Here is an 11,276-nt window from a genome sequence, read left to right as displayed (position 1 = left end):
TGGATTCTGATAGAGGGCCATGAGACTTAAACCTGAGTGCAAAAATGGAGGCTCTAGACCCTTCCAGAGCTGAGATATCGAAACTCAAAATTTTGACCCCCAAAAAAACGACAGTGGTACCCCTTACGTTTTTTTTTTTCGGGCGAAAAATGAAGTTTCTCCAATCTTCTCAAAACTCTGGATTCTGATAGAGGGCAATGAGACTTACACCTGAGTGCAAAAATGGAGGCTCTAGACCCTTCCAGAGCTGAGATATCGAAACTCAAAATTTCGACCCCCAAAAAAAACGACAGTGGTACCCCTTACGTTTTTTTTTTCGGGCGAAAAATTAAGTTTCTCCAATCTTCTCAAAACTCTGGATTCTGATAGAGGGCCATGAGACTTACGCCTGAGTGCAAAATGGAGGCTCTAGACCCTTCCAGAGCTGAGATATCGAAACTCAAAAATTCGACCCCCCCAAAAAAACGACAGTGGTACCCCTTACGGTTTTTTTTTTTCGGGGGAAAAATGAAGTTTCTCCAATCTTCTCAAAACTCTGGATTCTGATAGAGGGCAATGAGACTTAAACCTGAGTGCAAAAATGGAGGCTCTAGACCCTTCCAGAGCTGAGATATCGAAACTCAAAATTTCGACCCCCCAAAAAAACGACAGTGGTACCCCTTACGTTTTTTTTCATTTTCGGGCGAAAAATGAAGTTTCTCCAATCTTCTCAAAACTCTGGATTCTGATAGAGGGCAATGAGACTTACACCTGAGTGCAAAAATCGAGGCTCTAGACCCATCCGGAGCTGAGATATCGAAACTCAAAATTTCGACCCCCAAAAAAAACGACAGTGGTACCCCTTACGTTTTTTTTTTCGGGCGAAAAATTAAGTTTCTCCAATCCTCTCAAAACTCTGGATTCTGATAGAGGGCAATGAGACTTACACCTGAGTGCAAAAATGGAGGCTCTGGACCCTTCCAGAGCTGAGATATCGAAACTCAAAATTTCGGCCCCCCCAAAAAAAGGACAGTGGTACCCCTTACGGGGTTTTTTTTGGGCGAAAAATGAAGTTTCTCCAATCTTCTCAAAACTCTGGATTCTGATAGAGGGCAATGAGACTTACACCTGAGTGCAAAAATTGAGGCTCTAGATCCTTCCAGAGCTGAGATATCGAAACTCAAAATTTCGACCCCCCAAAAAAACAACAGTGGTACCCCTTACGTTTTTTTTTTTTGGGCGAAAAATGAAGTTTTTTCAATCTTCTCAAAACTCTGGATTCTGATAGAGGGCAATGAGACTTACACCTGAGTGCAAAAATGGAGGCTCTAGACCCTTCCAGAGCTGAGATATCGAAACCCAAAATTTCGACCCCCAAAAAAAACGACAGTGGTACCCCTTACGTTTTTTTTTTCGGGCGAAAAATTAAGTTTCTCCAATCTTCTCAAAACTCTGGATTCTGATAGAGGGCCATGAGACTTAAACCTGAGTGCAAAAATGGAGGCTCTAGACACTTCAAGAGCTGAGATATCGAAACTCAAAATTTCGACCCCCCAAAAAAACGACAGTGGTACCCCTTACGTTTTTTTTTTCGGGCGAAAAATGAAGTTTCTCCAATCCTCTCAAAACTCTGGATTCTGATAGAGGGCAATGAGACTTACACCTGAGTGCAAAAATTGAGGCTCTAGACCCTTCCAGAGCTGAGATATCGAAACTCAAAATTTCGACCCCCAAAAAAAACGACAGTGGTACCCCTTACGTTTTTTTTTTCGGGCGAAAAATGAAGTTTCTCCAATCTTCTCAAATCTCTGGATTCTGATAGAGGGCAATGAGACTTACACCTGAGTGCAAAAATGGAGGCTCTAGACCCTTCCAGAGCTGAGATATCGAAACTCAAAATTTCGACCCCCAAAAAAAACGACAGTGGTACCCCTTACGTTTTTTTTTTTCGGGCGAAAAATTAAGTTTCTCCAATCTTCTCAAAACTCTGGATTCTGATAGAGGGCCATGAGACTTAAACCTGAGTGCAAAAATGGAGGCTCTAGACCCTTCAAGAGCTGAGATATCGAAACTCAAAATTTCGACCCCCAAAAAAAACGACAGTGGTACCCCTTACGTTTTTTTTTTTTCGTGCGAAAAATGAAGTTTCTCCAATCCTCTCAAAACTCTGGATTCTGATAGAGGGCAATGAGACTTACACCTGAGTGCAAAAAATGAGGCTCTAGACCCTTCCAGAGCTGAGATATCGAAACTCAAAATTTCGACCCCCCAAAAAAACGACAGTGGTACCCCTTACGTTTTTTTTTTTCGGGCGAAAAATGAAGTTTCTCCAATCCTCTCAAAACTCTGGATTCTGATAGAGGGCAATGAGACTTACACCTGAGTGCAAAAATTGAGGCTCTAGACCCTTCCAGAGCTGAGATATCGAAACTCAAAATTTCGACCCCCAAAAAAAACGACAGTGGTACCCCTTACGTTTTTTTTTTGGGCGAAAAATGAAGTTTTTCCAATCTTCTCAAAACTCTGGATTCTGATAGAGGGCAATGAGACTTAAACCTGAGTGCAAAAATGGAGGCTCTAGACCCTTCCAGAGCTGAGATATCGAAACTCAAAATTTCGACCCCCAAAAAAAACGACAGTGGTACCCCTTACGTTTTTTTTTTCGGGCGAAAAATTAAGTTTCTCCAATCTTCTCAAAACTCTGGATTCTGATAGAGGGCCATGAGACTTAAACCTGAGTGCAAAAATGGAGGCTCTAGACCCTTCCAGAGCTGAGATATCGAAACTCAAAATTTCGACCCCCAAAAAAAACGACAGTGGTACCCCTTACGTTTTTTTTTTCGGGCGAAAAATGAAGTTTCTCCAATCCTCTCAAAACTCTGGATTCTGATAGAGGGCAATGAGACTTAAACCTGAGTGCAAAAATGGAGGCTCTAGACCCTTCCAGAGCTGAGATATCGAAACTCAAAATTTCGACCCCCCAAAAAAACGACAGTGGTACCCCTTACGTTTTTTTTTTTTCGGGCGAAAAATGAAGTTTCTCCAATCCTCTCAAAACTCTGGATTCTGATAGAGGGCAATGAGACTTACACCTGAGTGCAAAAATTGAGGCTCTAGACCCTTCCAGAGCTGAGATATCGAAACTCAAAATTTCGACCCCCAAAAAAAACGACAGTGGTACCCCTTACGTTTTTTTTTTGGGCGAAAAATGAAGTTTTGCCAATCTTCTCAAAACTCTGGATTCTGATAGAGGGCAATGAGACTTACACCTGAGTGCAAAAATGGAGGCTCTAGACCCTTCCAGAGCTGAGATATCGAAACTCAAAATTTCGACCCCCAAAAAAAACGACAGTGGTACCCCTTACGTTTTTTTTTTCGGGGCGAAAAATGAAGTTTCTCCAATCTTCTCAAAACTCTGGATTCTGATAGATGGCAATGAGACTTAAACCTGAGTGCAAAAATGGAGGCTCTAGACCCTTCCAGAGCTGAGATATCGAAACTCAAAATTTCGACCCCCAAAAAAAACGACAGTGGTACCCCTTACGTTTTTTTTTTCGGGCAAAAAATTAAGTTTCTCCAATCTTCTCAAAACTCTGGATTCTGATAGAGGGCCATGAGACTTAAACCTGAGTGCAAAAATGGAGGCTCTAGACCCTTCCAGAGCTGAGATATCGAAACTCAAAATTTCGACCCCCAAAAAAAACGACAGTGGTACCCCTTACGTTTTTTTTTTCGGGCGAAAAATGAAGTTTCTCCAATCCTCTCAAAACTCTGGATTCTGATAGAGGGCAATGAGACTTAAACCTGAGTGCAAAAATGGAGGCTCTAGACCCTTCCAGAGCTGAGATATCGAAACTCAAAATTTCGACCCACCAAAAAAACGACAGTGGTACCCCTTACGTTTTTTTTTTTCGGGCGAAAAATGAAGTTTCTCCAATCCTCTCAAAACTCTGGATTCTGATAGAGGGCAATGAGACTTACACCTGAGTGCAAAAATTGAGGCTCTAGACCCTTCCAGAGCTGAGATATCGAAACTCAAAATTTCGACCCCCAAAAAAAACGACAGTGGTACCCCTTACGTTTTTTTTTTGGGCGAAAAATGAAGTTTTGCCAATCTTCTCAAAACTCTGGATTCTGATAGAGGGCAATGAGACTTACACCTGAGTGCAAAAATGGAGGCTCTAGACCCTTCCAGAGCTGAGATATCGAAACTCAAAATTTCGACCCCCAAAAAAAACGACAGTGGTACCCCTTACGTTTTTTTTTCGGGGCGAAAAATGAAGTTTCTCCAATCTTCTCAAAACTCTGGATTCTGATAGAGGGCCATGAGACTTAAACCTGAGTGCAAAAATGGAGGCTCTAGACCCTTCAAGAGCTGAGATATCGAAACTCAAAATTTCGACCCCCCAAAAAAACGACAGTGGTACCCCTTACGTTTTTTTTTTCGGGTGAAAAATGAAGTTTCTCCAATCCTCTCAAAACTCTGGATTCTGATAGAGGGCCATGAGACTTAAACCTGAGTGCAAAAATTGAGGCTCTAGACCCTTCAAGAGCTGAGATATCGAAACTCAAAATTTCGACCCCCAAAAAAAACGACAGTGGTACCCCTTACGTTTTTTTTTTTTCGGGCGAAAAATGAAGTTTCTCCAATCCTCTCAAAACTCTGGATTCTGATAGAGGGCAATGAGACTTACACCTGAGTGCAAAAATTGAGGCTCTAGACCCTTCCAGAGCTGAGATATCGAAACTCAAAATTTCGACCCCCAAAAAAAACGACAGTGGTACCCCTTACGTTTTTTTTTTTCGGGCGAAAAATGAAGTTTCTCCAATCCTCTCAAAACTCTGGATTCTGATAGAGGGCAATGAGACTTACACCTGAGTGCAAAAATGGAGGCTCTAGACTCTTCCAGAGCTGAGATATCGAAACTCAAAATTTCGACCCCCCCCAAAAAAAGGACAGTGGTACCCCTTACGTTTTTTTTTTTTGGGAGAAAAATGAAGTTTCTCCAATCTTCTCAAAACTCTGGATTCTGATAGAGGGCAATGAGACTTAAACCTGAGTGCAAAAATGGAGGCTCTAGACCCTTCCAGAGCTGAGATATCGAAACTCAAAATTTCGACCCCCCAAAAAAACGACAGTGGTACCCCTTACGTTTTTTTTTTCGGGTGAAAAATGAAGTTTCTCCAATCCTCTCAAAACTCTGGATTCTGATAGAGGGCAATGAGACTTACACCTGAGTGCAAAAATGGAGGCTCTAGACCCTTCCAGAGCTGAGATATCGAAACTCAAAATTTCGACCCCCAAAAAAAACGACAGTGGTACCCCTTACGTTTTTTTTTTTCGGGCGAAAAATTAAGTTTCTCCAATCCTCTCAAAACTCTGGATTCTGATAGAGGGCCATGAGACTTAAACCTGAGTGCAAAAATGGAGGCTCTAGACCCTTCAAGAGCTGAGATATCGAAACTCAAAATTTCGACCCCCAAAAAAAACGACAGTGGTACCCCTTACGTTTTTTTTTTTCGGGCGAAAAATGAAGTTTCTCCAATCCTCTCAAAACTCTGGATTCTGATAGAGGGCAATGAGACTTACACCTGAGTGCAAAAATTGAGGCTCTAGACCCTTCCAGAGCTGAGATATCGAAACTCAAAATTTCGACCCCCAAAAAAAACGACAGTGGTACCCCTTACGTTTTTTTTTTTTCGGGCGAAAAATGAAGTTTCTCCAATCCTCTCAAAACTCTGGATTCTGATAGAGGGCAATGAGACTTACACCTGAGTGCAAAAATGGAGGCTCTAGACTCTTCCAGAGCTGAGATATCGAAACTCAAAATTTCGACCCCCCCCCAAAAAAAGGACAGTGGTACCCCTTACGTGTTTTTTTTTTTGGGAGAAAAATGAAGTTTCTCCAATCTTCTCAAAACTCTGGATTCTGATAGAGGGCAATGAGACTTAAACCTGAGTGCAAAAATGGAGGCTCTACACCCTTCCAGAGCTGAGATATCGAAACTCAAAATTTCGACCCCCCAAAAAAACGACAGTGGTACCCCTTACGTTTTTTTTTTTCGGGTGAAAAATGAAGTTTCTCCAATCCTCTCAAAACTCTGGATTCTGATAGAGGGCAATGAGACTTACACCTGAGTGCAAAAATTGAGGCTCTAGACCCTTCCAGAGCTGAGATATCGAAACTCAAAATTTCGACCCCCAAAAAAAACGACAGTGGTACCCCTTACGTTTTTTTTTTCGGGCGAAAAATGAAGTTTCTCCAATCCTCTCAAAACTCTGGATTCTGATAGAGGGCAATGAGACTTATACCTGAGTGCAAAAATTGAGGCTCTAGACCCTTCAAGAGCTGAGATATCGAAACTCAAAATTTCGACCCCCAAAAAAAACGACAGTGGTACCCCTTACGTTTTTTTTTTTTCGGGCGAAAAATGAAGTTTCTCCAATCCTCTCAAAACTCTGGATTCTGATAGAGGGCAATGAGACTTACACCTGAGTGCAAAAATTGAGGCTCTAGACCCTTCCAGAGCTGAGATATCGAAACTCAAAATTTCGACCCCAAAAAAAAACGACAGTGGTACCCCTTACGTTTTTTTTTTTTCGGGCGAAAAATGAAGTTTCTCCAATCCTCTCAAAACTCTGGATTCTGATAGAGGGCAATGAGACTTACACCTGAGTGCAAAAATGGAGGCTCTAGACTCTTCCAGAGCTGAGATATCGAAACTCAAAATTTCGACCCCCCCCAAAAAAAGGACAGTGGTACCCCTTACGTTTTTTTTTTTTGGGAGAAAAATGAAGTTTCTCCAATCTTCTCAAAACTCTGGATTCTGATAGAGGGCAATGAGACTTAAACCTGAGTGCAAAAATGGAGGCTCTACACCCTTCCAGAGCTGAGATATCGAAACTCAAAATTTCGACCCCCCAAAAAAACGACAGTGGTACCCCTTACGTTTTTTTTTTTCGGGTGAAAAATGAAGTTTCTCCAATCCTCTCAAAACTCTGGATTCTGATAGAGGGCAATGAGACTTACACCTGAGTGCAAAAATTGAGGCTCTAGACCCTTCCAGAGCTGAGATATCGAAACTCAAAATTTCGACCCCCAAAAAAAACGACAGTGGTACCCCTTACGTTTTTTTTTTCGGGCGAAAAATGAAGTTTCTCCAATCCTCTCAAAACTCTGGATTCTGATAGAGGGCAATGAGACTTATACCTGAGTGCAAAAATGGAGGCTCTAGACCCTTCCAGAGCTGAGATATCGAAACTCAAAATTTCGACCCCCCCAAAAAAAGGACAGTGGTACCCCTTACGGGTTTTTTTTGGGGCGAAAAATGAAGTTTCTCCAATCTTCTCAAAACTCTGGATTCTGATAGAGGGCAATGTGACTTACACCTGAGTGCAAAAATGGAGGCTCTAGACCCTTCCAGAGCTGAGATATCGAAACTCAAAATTTCGACCCCCCAAAAAAACGACAGTGGTACCCCTTACGTTTTTTTTTTTTCGGGGGAAAAATGAAGTTTCTCCAATCTTCTCAAAACTCTGGATTCTGATAGAGGGCAATGAGACTTAAACCTGAGTGCAAAAATGGAGGCTCTAGACCCTTCCAGAGCTGAGATATCGAAACTCAAAATTTCGACCCCCCAAAAAAACGACAGTGGTACCCCTTACGTTTTTTTTTTCGGGTGAAAAATGAAGTTTTTCCAATCTTCTCAAAACTCTGGATTCTGATAGAGGGCAATGAGACTTACACCTGAGTGCAAAAATGGAGGCTCTAGACCCTTCCAGAGCTGAGATATCGAAACTCAAAATTTCGACCCCCAAAAAAAACGACAGTGGTACCCCTTACTTTTTTTTTTCGGGCGAAAAATGAAGTTTCTCCAATCCTCTCAAAACTCTGGATTCTGATAGAGGGCCATGAGACTTAAACCTGAGTGCAAAAATGGAGGCTCTAGACCCTTCAAGAGCTGAGATATCGAAACTCAAAATTTCGACCCCCAAAAAAAACAACAGTGGTACCCCTTACGTTTTTTTTTTTCGGGCGAAAAATGAAGTTTCTCCAATCCTCTCAAAACTCTGGATTATGATAGAGGGCAATGAGACTTACACATGAGTGCAAAAATTGAGGCTCTAGACCCTTCCAGAGCTGAGATATCGAAACTCAAAATTTCGACCCCCAAAAAAAACGACAGTGGTACCCCTTACGTTTTTTTTTTCGGGCGAAAAATGAAGTTTCTCCAATCTTCTCAAAACTCTGGATTCTGATAGAGGGCCATGAGACTTAAACCTGAGTGCAAAAATGGAGGCACTAGACCCTTCCAGAGCTGAGATATCGAAACTCAAAATTTCGACCCCCAAAAAAAACGACAGTGGTACCCCTTACGTTTTTTTTTTTCGGGCGAAAAATGAAGTTTCTCCAATCTTCTCAAAACTCTGGATTCTGATAGAGGGCCATGAGACTTAAACCTGAGTGCAAAAATGGAGGCTCTAGAGTCTAGACCCTTCAAGAGCTGAGATATCGAAACTCAAAATTTCGACCCCCAAAAAAAACAACAGTGGTACCCCTTACGTTTTTTTTTTTCGGGCGAAAAATGAAGTTTCTCCAATCCTCTCAAAACTCTGGATTCTGATAGAGGGCAATGAGACTTACACATGAGTGCAAAAATTGAGGCTCTAGACCCTTCCAGAGCTGAGATATCGAAACTCAAAATTTCGACCCCCAAAAAAAACGACAGTGGTACCCCTTACGTTTTTTTTTCCGGGCGAAAAATGAAGTTTCTCCAATCTTCTCAAAACTCTGGATTCTGATAGAGGGCCATGAGACTTAAACCTGAGTGCAAAAATGGAGGCACTAGACCCTTCCAGAGCTGAGATATCGAAACTCAAAATTTCGACCCCCAAAAAAAACGACAGTGGTACCCCTTACGTTTTTTTTTTTTCGGGCGAAAAATGAAGTTTCTCCAATCTTCTCAAAACTCTGGATTCTGATAGAGGGCCATGAGACTTAAACCTGAGTGCAAAAATGGAGGCTCTAGACCCTTCCAGAGCTGAGATATCGAAACTCAAAATTTCGACCCCCAAAAAAAACGACAGTGGTACCCCTTACGTTTTTTTTTTCGGGCGAAAAATGAAGTTTCTCCAATCTTCTCAAAACTCTGGATTCTGATAGAGGGCCATGGGACTTGGACCTGAGTGCAAAAATTGAGGCTCTAGACTCTTCCAGAGCTGAGATATTGAAATATTTATAATGGCATAAATGCTACGTGGGATCTCAATATCTCAGCTCAGGAAGGGTCTAGAGCCTCCATTTTAGAGCCTCGATGGTGTAAAGGAGTTACAAACATATATATTTTTTTATGTATAGCTAGTTAACAGGGGAGCCCTAGTAAGTACACATAAAGTTACGTTTCTGAAGTGGATTTACATAACCATACATCTTTAACACGCTTATTTAAAATGTCCGTTTACATCAGGAAGGAAAATATTGTATACGTATTGTAGGTGAGCACATCCCAACATGAAAAATACATCTGAGTGTAACATTATGTGTGCTATTATGTAAGATAATTCACTGTTGTCCACACTGTTTACATTAGACAAATGTGCTGTAAATAAGGCAAATAAACAAATCTATGAAGTAACTAAACATGACATATATTTAATTTGTCCCTTATTAGTGTTGATATATTGAGGAACATTTAAGTTGGATTAAAAGAGAGTTAACACATCAACCTCAGCATGTAGGCTAAATGTAGTGTTGAGCTCGTAATGTGAATCTTGTCTGTATGTTACAGGGACAGAAGAACATGTGTGTATTTATCCGGTGGAGAGAGGCTCATGATGCTGAATGCTGTCATCAAAAGCTTTGAGTGAGTATACTACAGAAATGGCTAACAAAATCTATTAAATGTTAAGATGTAGTTAATTTGAATGATTGTAATTTCAAACGGAGAAATTACAACACTGTTCTGAGTCTTGATTTCTGTGCATTTGCTGCAGAGCTTTTGTGGTGGAGCAGGACCTGCAAGGAAAGATGATGGCAGCATTTATTAGGGGAAAAAAAGGTTTTAGGGATTTTACTCAAATATAAAGTAAGGTTATTTTTAATACATAAATCAAATGAGTCTGACATTGTGCTGTTAAAATGACTGCTTTTGTGTAATGTTTGTGCATTTTTGTCTGCAGACTGGTGTGAGCACTGAGGATGAGGAGCCCAGAGCTGAATTCTGGAAGTGGTGCCATGGATGAGTCCCTCCATCACTCCACCTGCCCTTATGAGTCCCTCTATCGCTCGACCTGCCCTTATTGCCTCAGATTGTGAAGCGCAGCACAGGCACAGTCACATCTGGTGAATTCATCAGAATAAAGCTGCAGAATGGGAACCGCTGTGTTGAGTCGGCAGTAGGATGTGGTGTTCAGCGCCTGTAATTACATGCTTGTAGTTTGAATAAAGCTTTGCTTCATGTGTTGTTGACTTGTATTGTTAGGGGTAAACAGTTAAAGACCCAGAACCAGACATGAAGAATGAAGACCCGGAGTCAGAATTATAAAAAATTAAAGAAACTTTTACTGAACATAGTTTGCAGTTTCATCAGCAGAAGTCAGCTTCAAGACTCACACAGGAGTTCGTAGGCCGCCTCTCTTACAGCTACCAAGATCAAAGCAGTTATACCATTTTCAAGGTCTAAGCTATGTCATTCTCATTGACTTGATTCTCATTGGCTAAGAAATAGATAAACACAGTAATTTTCCATGCATCTGACACTCAGAGGCACGTCATGACGTTCCAGTTCACAGATTGTCCATAACAACTCAGTCAATCTCAAATAATGGCAGTGGTTCCTTAACCTGCAACTGGAGTAAGACCTTAACAAAGAAATGGTGCCTTAAACTGTTACTGTGTTCACATAGGACACTAGCAAATAAGAGCTCCCATCAGAGAGTCTGAGACATAATGGTAAAACATTCACTCGTTTGGGAGAAAAACAGATAACAGTTAAAGTTCAATATAGCAATGCTCAATATAGCTTGACCATCTGTACAGAGAAAGAGCATATGTGTTGGACATATGTGTTCACGACGCCTTTAGGATCCATAAACCTTTCTCCTGATACCAGAGAAAGAGACAAATGGCCTTGTGCACCTAAAAGAAGCTGGTTACTTACATCAGCATGCATTTAAATATATGATTTCACAAGCAAAAGCACAAAGAATAAATATGTCAATAAATGGTTAAGTAACAATGAATATACTTAATTATTGATTTTATAAAAGAAATACATAAGCATTCGAAAGGATATATG

At 41.1% G+C, this 11,276-nt stretch overlaps 1 long non-coding RNA gene across 1 annotated transcript; it reads left to right on the top strand.

Annotated features, from left to right (window-relative positions):
- Positions 1 to 9,257: 9,257 nt before the first annotated feature.
- On the top strand, positions 9,258 to 10,422 carry LOC148965069 (uncharacterized). The gene is made up of 3 exons (XR_016150755.1): positions 9,258 to 9,842; positions 9,973 to 10,064; positions 10,159 to 10,422. It is a non-coding gene; the product is annotated as an uncharacterized LOC148965069 (long non-coding RNA).
- Positions 10,423 to 11,276: the final 854 nt, after the last annotated feature.

Source organism: Pimephales promelas, chromosome 25 (assembly GCF_988280905.1).
Source record: "Pimephales promelas chromosome 25, fPimPro1.hap1.1, whole genome shotgun sequence".
In the NCBI taxonomy this organism is placed as follows: Eukaryota; Metazoa; Chordata; class Actinopteri; order Cypriniformes; family Leuciscidae; genus Pimephales; species Pimephales promelas.
Note: the sequence above shows the minus strand (reverse complement) of the source record. Positions and strands in the feature narration are given on the sequence as shown.